A 15,511-nucleotide genomic window follows, 5' to 3' on the forward strand; every position below is an offset into this window, starting at 1 on the left:
TGAATCTCTCTCTGTTCCTAGTTGCGTCATTTGGAAAGCCTCTTTTTAATGATTCTACAGCCATTATTCAATCAATACCACTGTAGTCTGTGAACTATGATTTCCATTAAGGAAGCTTTTTTTGGGGCACCGTCATCTCCACTGATGAATAATAAATAAATGCCGAGCATCCATCTGTAAGAAAGCTCAGGCTCCCATCTTGAGACCAGATTTCTGACATCAGAGCGGGCCTCTGCGCCGGCACGTGGGGAAGCTAAGTATGGTGTTTATGATGGTAGGCATGAGTTTCCGTTCTTTGGGGCTTAGGCCCTTCAGGGACGACTCCCCAGAGGTGGTGGTGTGTCACCAAGACCTGAAGGAGCATAGGCGGCTCCCCTGTAAATAGGAGCAGACAAGTCTTCACAACAGAAAAAACCCAGAAAGATGGGGTAGAATAGGTTGAAACGTCCTAGCTGTGGTCTGCGGAACTATGATGTAAAAACTGCACAGTTTATGAGGTATGTCCAAGCACTTTGAGACTCAGAGCCTTTTCCCAAGTCCCTCCCAGAGTCCTGGTGCTTACGGCTCCCCCAGAACCTCACTCTGAGCAGTGCTGCTGTTTCATGACCCACATGGGTGTCCAGGAGATGGGAAGCCTGCGGACCCATTTCTGGCTTTTCAGAGACTTGGCCACTGGAATGGTTCAGTTCAGTCACTTAGTCATACCTGACTCTTTCCAGCCCCATGGACTGCAGCACGCCAGGCTTCCCTGTCCATCACCAACTCCTAGAGCTTGCACAAACTCATGTCCATCAAGTTGGTGATGCCGTCCAACAACCTCATCCTCCATTGTCCCCTTCTCCTTCTGCCTTCAATCTTTCCCAGCATCAGGGTCTTTTCCGGTGAGTCAGTTCTTCCCATTAGGTGGCCATAGTAGAGAGTGTTCCAGGGGCCTGCTCTATGATAGGCATCTGTGTATAAAAAGCATGTGATCATGTGATTTTGGCCCAAAGTGTTCAGTGTGGACTTGTTGCCTCTCTCCTGCTGGACTAGGGTCCAGTAATAACGGAGCAGCGTTCACCCCCTAGAAATCACTTCCAGGCTCCTGGAGGTATCTCCCACATCCTCCCCCTTCCCGGACTCTCTGGGGTGACTGTCTTTAGCTCCTTTATTGTTCGCAGCCAGCAAGGCCTTATGATAACATGAGGCCTTGGAAGCCCTACTGTGCCAAGACTTGTCTCTTTGACTACCCTCTGATAACGTAGAGAGAGACATGCAAGTCCCTGGCATCATTAGTTGGCCAACTTCCAGAGCCAAAGCTGAATTAGAAACTCATTAAATACTTCGAGCCAGTTAGGCTGGCTGGGCTGTGCAGCGGCCGGGAAAGCTGGGAGCAGAGGAGGGGAAGGGGTGGGCATCTTTGTTGGCAAATGGCAGGTTGTGAGCAGGGCAGGGCGGTCCAGGAACCGAGACAAAACAGGGCCGACTTGTCTGTCACACAGGCGTGCTTGTGAGTGTGCTGGTTTGGTACAGACACATAATGTATGCTAATTGCTGTATTTCCTTTTTTTTTTTTCCACGGGAAATGCTCGGTTGGAAAGCTCTGAAACCAAAGAGGCAGTGCAGAAATGCCCAAATGTAGACATTACATAAAGGAGAGAAGGAACAAAGGGAAACAGGGATCTGAATTTACAAAATGGCTTAGCATTCTGCTCTCTCAGCACCGCCCTCTTCCTTCAACCTGATGGAGAAGAACACAGACTGCCTATGTGTGATGTTATTGGCAGCATCTCTCCCAGAGCCTGAAATCTGTTAGATGGAAAGAATATATAGTTAGTGAGATGAGACTCTGAAATAGTTCTCGTGGCTTCCAGCAAATGTGAATAAGTAAGTGTGAGCTGGTTCTCTCTCTGCAACTTTTCAAGGCACCTCTCTGTAGACCACAAGACTGAGACGTGAACTGAGGAGGGCCTGCAACCGAGTTCACTTAACTAATTATCCATTAATAGGAAAGACTCTCCCAGTATCTTTTTCCACATGTCAAAGCATGTAACTCTGGTGTTGCATTAGATACCCTTGGGTGATGGTTATTCATTAAATCAAGTAAGAACAAACCAACATAATAAAATAATGGTTTTTCTAATGAAGCTTATCAGAGTGCACAGACATTTTATGTTGAAAAAAATAGACTAGGGAAGAGAAATATATTTTCTTCATCAGTGACATCAAAATCCCAAGGGTTGAAGTACTGATAAGTAGACCTCTTATCTTTACCCCAATAATCCTTAATTTTTTATTATAGAAAAGGTATAATTTATTCTTTAGTGTTGGAAACATGAGACGTTTAGGAAATTTCATAATGAATCGATTGCTCTGATAAACAAGGCAATGTAGATATTTTCCAGAACAGTATAGAAAACACATTAAAGCATCATGTTTATTCTTTAAGAGTTGTGAGAAAGAAGTGACATAAATTTAAGCTTCTTTTTCAGATGTTTTAAGCTTCCTCTGTGGCTTTTTGTCCCAAGAGCGAACCGTTAGCCACACGGCACAGAAGATACTGGCTGCATAGTCGCGTGCCAGGGTGGGCAGGCCTCTGTACAGAAATCTCTTCTGGCCCATTTCCCCCTCCCCAAGTCCTGGTTGTCTGAGGGCAGATGCCTTTCGCAGTCTAAATGTGAGAGAAAGAGCATCCTCTTCATCCGGGGCTGTATCTAGTCTGAACGCAGCTAGGACCCTGCTTCTAGAGCTGCATCCACATGCTGATCCAGAAGAGTTTTCTCTGAAAGAGGGAAGACACCAGCGGATCCTGGCACCTCTTCTAGAAAAAGTTCAGGCTTAGAGGGAGGGTATCGGGTCTGCCCGGAGGCTGGATGAACAGTGGTCTCTTCTTCAGTGTGGCTGGCAGAATAACTGTCCAGATTGCAGTAAACTCACTGGCCCTTGCCCTCCACGTAGGACCAACCTTGTACTGAAGACTCTGGAACCTAAGTTGTGGGAGAGCCAGGAACCTTCATGTGTACTGTGCAGCCCCTGTTCACAACCAGCACACTCCAGCCTCACACTTAGGAGTGTGCCAGAATGCGCTGGTCTCTTTTAGAAAAGGTTCCCAAGCCTCCAATCCTAGTCAGGACCCACATCACAAATTTCCTCGGTTCTGGAGTCCTTTTGTCCTCAAAGGAGCTGGAGCCACCGGGAACAAGGTTAGACTCTCCTCTCATCGGACTGCTCACCCTTAGAAAGCGTCAAGCACTGCTCACTCACTCTGGCCCTCATCCCTGTCTAGCTTAGGCTGCTCCACTTGGCCGTGAGCAAAGGAGGGCCCGGAGGTTCTTGGCTTCTGCCTTTCCAACCCTTAATTTTCAATCCTTGCATTTTTCCCCAATATCTGAGTTTACATCCGGTCCACGGTGTCTGCTGCAACCGTCGTGTGCCCGTCTCACCTTTCTAGCTTCTCCAGGGACAGTCTCTACTCCAAAACAAAGGCGTTCAGTGTGTTGTTTTCTGGAGCAGGATCTGAGCTTTCTTTCTTTCAGTTATACGCTGGAGGTCCAGCAGAGGATGTTCTGGGGAGCCCAGTTCTGTCCCTTCTCCAAGAGCTAGCTAGCTTGTTGGGACTTTTCACTAGGGTGAAAGTGAAGTCACTCAGTCTTGTCCGACTCTTTGCGACCCCATGGACTGTAGCCTACCAGGCTCCTCCATCCATGGGATTTTCCAGGCAAGAGTACTGGAGTGGGGTGCCATTGCTTTCTCCAGGAGAGCTTCCCAACCCAGGGATTGAACCCGAGTCTCCTTCATTGCAGGCAGCAGCTTTACCGTCTGAGCCACCAGGGAGTATGTTTTGACTAGGGTCACTAAAGCCAAAACATACTCCCAACTTACAGTATTTCTATCTGTGAAAGGACAGAGAGTAGTGCACTCTAAGAACTTTGCTTAGTGTACACGTGGAAATTACATATATTCCATGTGTATAAATACATTGAAATTAACCAGTAGAGGATAATACAAGATAGGCATGTAGAAGGTGATTTTTATGCATGCTAATTTTCTTATGAGAACCTGTTACTTCTCACCAAAATTAAAATCTGGAGATTTTCTTAAGAGCAAGTTTTCTCAAAGTCCCCAGTTTACCTGACTTCCTCTTTGAACTTATTCTAAACTGGAATTTCAGTCTTTCTTACAAGACGATCGAAGAGGGTAGAAGTGCTCGACTGACTACCTGTTGGAGTCACTTCTGCTTTATAAGGTTTGGGCTGTTTTTCAGGAGAGCTGCCTCCACTGGCTCAGAATACACTTTTAACAATGCCTCGAAAATGCCCCTTAGCCAGATTTAATTGAGTCATGTCAAAAACAAATCTCTGCTAAGTAAATATTTAATTATGTGGCCCTGAATTTACTCCTTGTTTCCTACGTTAAATTTTTCTAAGTCCACGGATGTAGTCATTCACCTTCAATCTCCCCCAGAAGGTCAGGTGTGGTTTGGGGACATGCTGTGGTATCCCGTTGATGGTGACCTTGTGAAGACTTAGTAGATGAGTAGAGCATCAAGGTGAAATCTTCCCAGTGATCCCCTATTTTAATTATTTAAGGAATCACGAGAGGGTGGCTGAAAGACCTGAGGCAAAATTGAGTGCACTTGTGAAAAATACAGACACAAGCAACTTCTGACTTACTTTTCCGCACTAGAGTAGAAGGAATAAAATGGGAGGGGTCTGGGAAGACTTGCCTCTCTCTCACTTAGAACGAGACGAGGAACAAACTAAGGGGAGACACATGTGAGCCAGGGTGTTGGTGTGGGGCCATTTGGCAGAGCATGGTAAGGGATCAAGGTGCAGCAGAGGTCATGAAAGCCTGGCTGGGATCCACGGGTTTAAAGACCTTTGCAAGTGGAAAGAGTGTGCTCTGGAGCCAGTGACGTGTGAGCAGAGCATCTGAGGGAGAGAGGCTGAGGGCCAGGCTCTGTGTGAACCTTCCATGTCCTGGCTCAGCAGACGCGGCACGTAACTGAGAGCAGAGAACAGGAAGGCAGAGAGGCCGCAGAGCTCTAGTCCTGGCATGCTGAGCACCGCCCTTCAGCCCCAGGAGAGGGAAGACACAGGTCAGTCAGGAGTGTGCTTCTCCCTGGGCAGCTTCTGAGTGAGGCAGTCAGTGTATACATAAACGGAACTAACACAAACGACAAAATTACAGCTCCCTTGGGCTGGGCTGTCTTCATACCCCTAACAGATATGACCAGCTTTGCTCATAGCAGCTGCAACACGCGACCAGCGTACCCGCCTTCCCATAACACATGGTGGCAGCCGAGGCACCACTTCAGCCAAGACCAGATCTCAGGTCCCTTGAGCCTCATACGTCCAGGTCAGGGCCTCGGAAGTCCCTTCCTGGCTGATCACCAAGCTGGTTGCTGTCCCCAGCCTGACTCTGCCACTGCAGACGTTGCCCCTTGGGATGTTGCTGGGAAACATTCAGCTCGCGCTGTTTCTCTCTGGTGTATGGCTAAGAGCTTCCAAGGGATTAGTGATTATTAGGTAGTAGCTGTGGTTGTCTCAGCTTCTTGTATTTTTCTTCTTCTGTTTCCTTTTCAATAGCCAATAACAAAAAGGACTGATTTGATTTTCATTTTTAAGGCAGCTGGCTTTGAGGTTGAGTCCTGTGATGATCTGGTTCTGAACAGTAACAGAAGAGGGTGAAAGGTCAACCATTTCCCTGGATCTGATCAATGGCAGGAGTTTGATGGCAAATTAAATGCTAGATAAAACTGTCAAATGATTCTGAGAATCGATGCTTCATGGGAAAAGTTATTTGAACCTTTAATGATCACATTGACTCCCAAGAGAAATAACTCTAGAGTCTTTTCAGACCTTAGGATAGTAACACATAAAAACAATGTGAGGATGATTTAACATAAGATCACTTACATTGTTATTGATCAATAGCATATTCAGCATCTGCACTGTCTGTTTCTCAAGGGACCACATAACCAACCCTCAGATCACCTGAGAGATTGCATTAGAGTCCCAGGTTCCACCCATGCTTCCTGCATCAGACTGCCTGAGTGTGGGCCCTGCAAACCTGCCTTTTATTAAGCGTCTCAGCCGACTGTGAGGAATGTTAGATTCTAAGAGCTGTCAGCCTACAGGCAGATGTCCCCCAGACAGAAAATAAAGCCACGCCCACAGACTAGGGCGAGTATCCCGGTATCACGGCAGTGGATACGTAGTGTGTTTGGGTTGAATTTGTAAAACAGGTGTTGGTTACTACTGGATTATTTTAACATCTTTGGTGTGGGGTGGTTGGAGTTTGCAAATCAGGACAGCACTGCAGTTACAGGTCCCATCAGGGGCTTTTCTCCATCACCTTCACCAGCTCTTTCCTGATTTTACCTGCTCTTTAAATAGTGACATTTCCCAGGACCGCTTTCAGAAAAAGGCTCGTTCTGTGTTCTTCCAGAGCATCACTTAAAATATACTGATGCCTCCCAGATCTGTGCTTCTGACCCCACCTATGGCTTTAGCATCAGATCCATATTTCTGCTCTCCATTGGACAGAGCCACCCATGGGAGAGACCTCAAACTCTGCTGCTAAGTCACTTCAGTCGTGTCCGACTCTGTGCGACCCCATAGACGGCAGCCCACCAGGCTCCCCTGTCCCTGGGATTCTCCAGGCAAGAACACTGGAGTGAGTTGCCATTTCCTTCTCCAATGCATGAAAGTGAAAAGTGAAAGTGAAGTCGCGGAGTCGTGTCCGACCCTTAGCATGGACTGCAGCCTACCAGGCTCCTCCGTCCATGGGATTTTCCAGGCAAGAGTACTGGAGTGGGGTGCCATTGCCTTCTCTGGACCTCAAACTCAGCATACCTCAAATCTAACTCAGTGTCTTCCGTCTTCCCTCCTGACTCTTAAAATGGCTTTTTTGACTAAGACCCTGGGCTCTGGACACTAACTACCCAGGTTCCCATCCTTCATTAATACTCCCTTGGGCTATTGCATAAATGCCTTGTGCCTCGTTTTTCTCATCTGTAAAATGGGAGTAATGATTTCCTCCTAGGGTTCAGGTGCAGATTAAGTGCCATAACGGCACATAAATAACTTAGGTCAGGGCTGGACCCAGGGCGGGTATTCAGTATATCTTAGCCATTTTTATTATTCATTCCTTTATCAAATATTGATAGAGCTCCTGCTGTGTATCAGACACTTCTCCTGACTTGCATTTCCCAAATTAGACACTGTCAAAACTCAAAGTCTCCCCATTAAACTCTTTTCCCTTCAGGGCAGGTCTCATCCATGTTTTAATCTCAATGCTAGTTTATGGAGTTAGCACTAATTTGCCCAAATTAAACTTTAGAAAGGTATGTTCTCTAAGTAATTCACGTTGTCTTAAACAGGGAATAGAACATCTCTTACAAAGGAAAGAAAAGAACCAGTGAGATTAAAAAACATTCTCCAAAACCTCCTCTGACCTCAAGAAAGTGAGGTCTAATTGTTGAACCGTAGAAAAGTGTCATTTAGTTAAGAAGTAGCTGATATTAACTATCTTACGGTTGAACCTAATTCTTGGTGGGGTACCTGGCACATGACAGGTATCCCTGAATACAAAAATAATTCCCAAGCCTAGATCTAAAGTTCTGGGAGTATTCTACAATATACGAAGGAAAATGTATCTTAGATAAACCTTATTTTTAAACAGCAAGGTTTCAGACCTTGTAACCCCCCAGAAAAATCTGGAAAGCACTGGGAAGCAGTGACGGGAGTGGGGATCAGGATCAGACAGGCCAGACTGAAAGCCTCGTTCAACAGCTTATTTTATCTCTATGATGCTGGATATGACAGCTAACTCTTATGAAACAATGTACTTCATCAGCTTCAATTTCCTAATCTGTAAGAAAAGGAATAATTATAACAGTTGATCTTTGTGATTGGGGTCGCAAAGCATCAGACACGACTGAGCGAATGAGCTGACCTTTGTGATGCTCTGAGATAAGTCAAATAAAAAGATTTTTTAAGCCATGGAGTGCATCACAGTGAAAGGGAGTGTTAGTTTTTTAGCATCTACCCCACACATCAGCTAGAACAACTGTCTGCAGTATGCAGAGGAATTGCCTTTGGCAGCTGTACGAACACATCAGTCACCTATGATAGTCGGCTGTGGGGCTGAGGCTCAGCTTTCTCTCCCCTAGAGGGAGGAGTAGGTGGAACATCACCAGGACTCCTTCAGTCCCCCCCATTCTGTGAGAAGAGGACATTTTGATTCCTTCTACCACAGGACTGGCAAGTTCTCAAGGCTCATGAGTAGGAGGTTTTCTCCTTGACTCTTTGCATCTTCCTGGTGGCTCAGATGGTAAAGAATCTGCCTGCAATGTGGGAGACCTGGGTTTGATCCCTGGGTTGGGAAGATCCCCTGGAGGAGGGCATGGCAACCCACTCCAGTATTCTTGCCTGGAGAATCCCCATGGACAGAGGAGCCTGGCGGGCTACAGTCCCTGGGGCCACAAAGAGTCAGACACGACTGAGCGACTAAGCACAGCACACAGCCTTGCATCTTAGAGGCAGAAGGGACTCCTGTCTCATGCATGAGGAGCATATGCAGCAGGTTTTGTTGAGAACAGGGCACTCAAACCTCCTACCTTGTTATAGCCCAGAGCTGCTGCTGCTGCTGCTAAGTCACATCAGTCGTGTCTGACTCTGTGCGACCCCATAGACAGCAACCCATCAGGTTCCTCTGTCCCTGGGATTCTCCAGGCAAGAACACTGGAGAGGGTTGCCATTTCCTTCTCCAATGCATGAAAGTGAAAAGTGAAAGTGAAGTCCCTCAGTCGTGTCCAACTCTTTGTGACCCCGTGGACTGTAGCCTACCAGGCTCCTCTGTCCATGGGATTTTCCAGGCAAGAATACTGGAGTGAGGTGCCATTGCCTTCTCTGGTAGCCCAGAGAATTGGGTCCATAGAATTGGAACATCTTCCTCAAGGTTTAAATGTGGAAACATGAAGGAAAGCACTTCGCAAATGGTAGGATGTTAGGCAGATGTTGATCTCTGGAATTTGCGCCCGAACGGGTTACTGCATTGCCCTTTACAAGGTGTGCTTTTTTTTTTTTAATCTGTAGCATCTCTACATTGTGAAGAAACAACCTTCAGGTTATCTTATCACCCTCAGCTGGTGGCAATATTGGGCACTCCTGTTTTCTCTGTGGATGTTTTCCAGGAAGCCAGCAGACTTTCATCAACACCAACTCTCTTTTTTAAACTTTTTTTTTATTATTTTAATTGGAGGCTCATTACTTTACAGTATTCTAGTGGCTTTTCATCAACACTATCTCCTAAGATTTATTTTACTTCTTTTAGCTGGAGCATAAAGTAGAGAAAAATAAAAAGTAGACATTGCCTTTCTTCCACTTTCTTCCACTTCTAAGCCTTGATAGCCAGGATTCTCATCTCTCTGGCTTGAGACCTTTTAGAAAAGGGAGTGGGGAAAGGGAAGATTACCGAGAAGAATGGGACTGGGTAGGAGAAAGCCTCGAAGGGGGAATTTGGAAAAAGGGTGCCTGAGAACCCTGCAAAAGGAATCGGACCTGTGGTTCCTGGCACCCGTTTCCCCACAAGCTGTACTCCTGGCATGAGCAGCTGGGACAGGATGGTGGAAATGCAAACGAAGGCTCCCCTTGTCCCCAGGAGCAGGGGTGCACACATCTGTGTGTGGTGAACACATTTGGGGTATGAGAGCCTCGGAAGTCTGGGCAGTTTGGGTGGTTTGCTTCTCTGTTGTTGCTTTGGGCATCTAAAGGACAGAGAAGCATACAACAGAAGATGGCAGAGAGCCCAAGAGAACCGTGGGGTGGAAGGACCAGCAGACTTAAGAAAAACCAAATGACAACAAAAAAGAAAACCAGTTCAGTCCAGGAAATGTGGAGAAAAACGGGAATAGACTCACATTCTGTAATAACTGAATTCTCTGTAATGTAAAAGATATCTAAGGTTCTGAAAAAGAAAAGCTCCCGAGCAATGATATTTATGAAGTCTCCTGAACTCTCATTTATAATGGAATTGGAGTTCTTATTCCCTTAAAAAGACACTGAAAATCTAGAGAGGGACACGACACTCAGGAGCATATATCAGAGCAGAAACAAATGCAGAAACAAAACAAATTTATTTCCAACAGAAAAGAAAGGCCATTTCCAGGAATATCAGGGAGAAGGTGGGAGAGAACTGGGCTCCGATTGTTCAGAGGAAACAAAGAGGGGATTGGCCGGGGGCTGTGTGTGTGGGAGCCAGCGTGCCCTCCGCAGGGCTAGTGGGCAGGCGCTGGCTGGCCAGGGGCTGACCCAGGCTCCCTGTTTACCGCTCACAAACCAGAGTCTTGGCATCATGACTTGAAAACCTTTATTTTGGACAAGGTGGATTGGGAAGAGAGGGAGAAGAGGATTGTGTCCAGCCTTGGCCGTGAGGCAGCACAGCGTGTGACACGGGTCCCAGGCCTGCTCTCCTGTACTGTCTGTGAGGCCATGGGCAAGTCAGGAGACCTCGAATGTTTGGTCCCTCAAGAGGGGAGCAGGGTGTCTGCTCCTATCACTTCAGTGGACAAGGCACCAGCACCCAAAGGGCAAAATGCTTGAGTCCTCCCATGGGCACCCCTGTGATAGGTAGGCATCATTTCTCATGGCCTTGCAGAAGTGCCGGTACCAGTAACCCAAGAGTCCATTCTGGTTTTTCCCAGGGCCAGGAGCTGGAGGACTTGCAGGTGGAAATGGCAGGGCTTGTGAGCCGAGGCCTCTTCTCCTCCTGTCCCCATCACTGGCCCACCTGTATCGGGGATGCAGGGCCCGTCCCCATCCTGACCCACCTGTATCAGGAAAGCAGGGCCCTCCTCGTCACCCACTCCATACTGAACGGGTATGGAAGCAGTCTTGATTCTTCACACCCATTTCTTGGTTATGTTCGCAATTGTTCATTTTTTAGGAAAAGCCAAGTTGTCGGGATAAGGTTCTGCATTGTGAGCATTAATGGAAGTGGAAATTACATATTCATCCTCAAGACATGCAGTTGTCATGCTCTTAAAGACAGTTTGAGAGGTTTTAGCATTGCAAGTTGTTATTTTGACAAGGGCTGCCCCCCAGAGCTCCTGCAGCTCAGCCGGCACTCCATCCTTTGTGCTCGGCTGTTTCATTAAGCAGCTGCTGAGACTGTCGCTGGCGTTGCTCTGGCATCAGGGATGCTGCAGCCTCCTAGGCCGCTGTTTTGGGGCCGACATTCGAGGTGTGTGAGCGAGAAGGGCCAGCTGTGTGCAGGTGAAAGGGCTCTCCGGTTTTATGGGGCTTGGTAATGGCTGTGCCTCGATAGATGGTGCGTGTGTTTTTAAATTTAGCCATAGTCGGCCCTTTCTGAAACCAGGAGAGAGCCTATGTGTGTGTGTGTGTGTATGTGTCTTTAGATGAGTATTAGTTCTGTGGAGACGAGACCCTATAAGCATCCTAAAAATTATATATCTAGAAAATGACATTTTGCTTTCAAAGATTTCAGCATCACCTGGATATAGTCAAATGCAAACCACTGAAGCAGCCCATCCTTAAAAGACATAATCAGTCAGAATCAGTAATTAAAAAAAGGCCCAACAATCGCTGAAACATACAGGCCTACTGAGCTTAAGCAGAGCCTTTGGGAGCACACAGACAAAAGTCTCGTTGTGTGTGAGGGCCCTGCAGCTTCCGGGGTCCCTGGGCCTTCCTCTTTTGGTTCCAAGGTGGAGCAGACCCCTTTTTGTCACATAACAGCCCCTCCCTGCCGCCCAGACGGAGCCTTCACAATTGCCCTGAGTTTCGTAGGGAAGCCCTCAAAGACTTTGTCTTATCACAGTAATAAGTGACCCCATCGGTCCATCTCCAACCCCTGCTTTTGCTTCCCCGAGACGAGGGCTGAGGAGACCTAACTATCCATCTGGGCCCCTGACGGTCCCCGTGAGCTGCTTCTGGAGAATGCCGGCTCTGGGGGCTGAAAGAGGCTGCCACCCTGCTGTCTCTCTTTCCTGGGAACTTCTTTTCTGAAGCAGCTGAATGAGACCTTTGCAGGCGAGGGTGGTGGCCTCTCCTTCAGAATGCCTGGCCTGTTTCCCAGGGTGAAACACTCCCCAAATATGCAACTTTGTGAGCAGCCCAGCAGCCTGAGCCCAGAGCCGCCTGCCGCCAGGAGAGCTGGCATGGGGTGGGGGTGTGGTGCGGGCCCGGGGTTCACCAGATGCCAGGAAGGCCCGGCCCCTGGTGATGTCACCGGTCGTCTGGGGCGAGAATCTGGCCAACAGTTGGCCGTGACGAGAGCTCGAAGCTTTCTCTCTCTAAATCCCCTCCTTCGTTCAAATCTGATCCTATAAAAAGGCTTTTGTTGAAGAAGCAGCCATGGCATCTTGGTGCGTGTCTGTGTCACTGCTGTCAGTATTTCCAAAGATGGGCAGAAAAACCTCCCTTGGTTGAATTCCTGAGCTAACAGGCCCCCAAACTGACTTGGACCGAGTAGAGGTAAATGGCAGCTGTCACATGGCGTTTGTTTTGTTTGCAAGTGATGAAGCCAAAGAGGAGAGGAGCATCTTGAGGATGGTAAGAACCTGCTTCCGGGGAGCTCAGCATCAGGTCTTCATGGCGGGAGGGGGTGGCGCTGGGCTGTGCCTAGACTTGCCCTGGGAAGGGCGTGCTCTGCAGGGTCTGGGTATTGTGTAGATCGCTTAGGAGAGAGAGGAGCTCTGCAGGGGGAGCTGCTTCTGGGTGCCTTGCTCAATCTGCTTTTATGGGCTCCTGCAGAACACAGCCATGACCACTGTCCTACCCTGGTAACATGCTTTCTGAGGCTTTGGGTACAGAAGAGTCAAAAAGTCAGATCAAGGAGATGAACACTCACTTCTCCTTAGTCTTAAGTTTTTGCCTAGTTTTATCTCCACTTAAGTGTCCCTGAAGCTCCTGAAGTCTTTGTTTCAAGGAGGCCACTGATGGAAGGACCTGGAAAAGGGAGGGGTTTTTATATTTTTCTGGTTATTTTATGATTTGTTTATTCAGTTTGATGTTCTTTTGCTTTAGCTTGAAATGCACATGCTTGTCAAAAGCAAAAACAACTAAGCCAGAAAGCCATGTCCAGAAAATTACAGACTTGAGCATTCGTGATAAACAAATGTTCTTTCCCATGGCTTAATTGAATTATTTTTCTCGAGGCTCAGTCCTTCACCTGTTCAAACTGTGTGACATTGTTTCTTCATGTTCATGCGTTTGGAGTGAAGCATCATATACTTTGCCTTAACTTTACCCTTTTTTGTGGGTGCTCTGTCTTCACCCTTTCCCCCCTTCTTTTTGCCAGTGTTCTTCTCCTAATGCTTTTTGAACGCTTACTTCTTTCAGCACATCTGATTTTATTCCTCTGGATTTTCCACTTGGCATTGAGTGCCAGTCTCTCCCCTGGCATTCAGTGTCTGTGCCATGTCTGTTCTTCCAAACGGCGGACTTCCAGGCGGACTCAGTAGCCTGCGTGCAGGGCTTGGCTTGACCACGTCTTAGTTCTGTGACTTGGGGCTAGTTCTGTAGGCTTCATCGTCCTCAACAGTACAAGGAGATAAGCGTGGTACCTATATCACAGAGCTCGTCTGCGGACTAAATGAGTTTGTACTTGTGAAGTGCTTGAGACAGTGCCTCACACCATTATTGTTTAGTTTGGGCTTCCATTTGTAATGTGGGGTTCATTGGTAAATATTAGCTGTTAGCAACGGTAAGACCATGGAAGAGGATGGACTTGTCAGTGTGATGGTGCCAAGTATTTCAACATGTTCTGTTTCTGTTGTACTTCTGGTACTTGATGATATAAAGCAAAAAAGCCCTAACTAAAGCTGCTGTTTTTCTTAACCTCTTTGTTGAGATTAAATTCATACACCATACAATTCACCCCTTTAAAGTGTGCTCTTCAATGGTTTTGATACACTGCATTATTTTTTAAGAATGTCTGGTAAAAATATACAAAAAATATAAAATTTGTCATTTTAACCATTTCTAGATGGCATTAGTTACATTCATAGTGTTATGCAACATCATTGCTATTCCCCAAACTTTTTCATCACTCCAAAGAGACACTTGTACCCAAGAAGCAGTAACTCCACATCCCCCACCTCCTCCGCCTCTGGGAATCTCTGATTTGCTCTCTGACTGTGAATTAGCCTGTTCTAGGTAGTTCATGTAAATGGAATCATATAGTTTTTTTGTCCTTTACTGAATTTCACTTGGCATGTTTTCAAGGTTCATGTTGGTTCAACGATCAGAACTTCATTCCTTTTTATGGCCGAGTTATACTCCATTGAATGGAGAGACCATAATTTGTTTGCTTATCCAGTCGTCCACTGGTGGACACTTGGGTTGGCCCCACCTTTTGGCTATCTTGAATAAGGCTGCAATGAACATCGATATACAAGTACCTTTTCAAGTTCTTATTGGATTGGCCAAAAAGTTCATTTGGGATTTCCCATAAGGTGGTACAGAAAAATCCAAACAAACTTTTTGGCCAACCTAATACTTCAATCCACCAAAAAATGGAACTGTTAGGCCATGTAGAGATTCTGTGTTAGCTTTTTGAGGAACGGTTGATGTTTTCCTGGAAAGCAGCTGCTTTTCGGTCATTCTGTCCTCTGGCGTGTCTCCCTCAGACTCCACCCCGTCTCCTCCTGCCACCAGAGTTTCGCTGTCCTCCCTCGTCTGCCCCCAGCCACGTCTCCCAGCTGGCTGGCTGAGGGACACCCTTCTGCTCCGTCCCCCACTGGCGGTGCGTGTATCAGCCACCCTGACCACACATCTGCCTGGTCCCTTTCATCTCATTGTCTGAGGAAGGACAGGCTTGTAGGAGGTCATCCGTAGGTCCCAGACCACCCCTGCTGGAAGGGGTTTCAGCCACGTGCTGTTCCTAACACCTTTCAGGTGTGGGGAGCCAGGGATGTGGAGCCAAAAGTCCTGCAAGGCTTTCAGCCCTTCTTAGACAGGCTCCTTCATTCTCCCATCACCTTGGCCTCATGTTCTCCATCCGCTTTGCTTTTTTCTTGCCCACCCTGTCCCGAGGGAGAGTTGTTCTTCCGTCTTTATTTGCTCACAGTTCCTGTAGTTTTCTAGGAGAGAATTAATGAATAAATACTGCAGCAGTCTATAACTCGCCTCAGACAGCCATTCTGCTTGTTGGGCTAATTGTTAGCTTGGGTTTCTGGATGTCATTCATTTCACAGTAAGGCTCCTAATTAATCTCAGCACTGTTCTCACCAGAAGAAAGGCTGATATGGAGAAACATCCCCAATTACCATGAGAAAGGGGATGTGGAGAGCCCCGTTGAGTTTTCCTGGCATCCACCCCTTGTCTCAGATGAAACCCGCCCTTCACACACAGGCAGCCTGGCGATCAAGCCTGACAACTAGAGGGTTGTGAGAGCCGGCGGAGCCTCAGACCACACAGACCCAGCTCGGGAGGAGCCTGCCGGGCCTACGCTCTTGTTTAGCAACACCCATTGTGTTTCCCAGGACAGCGGAGAATCCTGGTGC

At 47.3% G+C, this 15,511-nt stretch overlaps 1 protein-coding gene across 2 annotated transcripts in view; it reads left to right on the forward strand.

Moving 5' to 3' along the window:
* The window catches only part of MAP1B (microtubule associated protein 1B), a 93,246-nt gene that overhangs the window by 54,179 nt on the left and 23,556 nt on the right, over window positions 1-15,511 (forward strand). The window contains exon 1 of one of the 2 annotated variants that reach the window (XM_070357576.1): window positions 12,314-12,557. The exons of the other annotated variant lie outside the window; for it this stretch is intronic. The gene's annotated coding sequence lies outside the window, so the exon portion shown is untranslated. Of the gene's footprint in view, window positions 1-12,313; window positions 12,558-15,511 lie in introns of those variants that run through there. 2 annotated transcript variants of the gene reach the window in all.

Source organism: Bos mutus, chromosome 20 (assembly GCF_027580195.1).
Source record: "Bos mutus isolate GX-2022 chromosome 20, NWIPB_WYAK_1.1, whole genome shotgun sequence".
Classification (NCBI taxonomy): Eukaryota; Metazoa; Chordata; class Mammalia; order Artiodactyla; family Bovidae; genus Bos; species Bos mutus.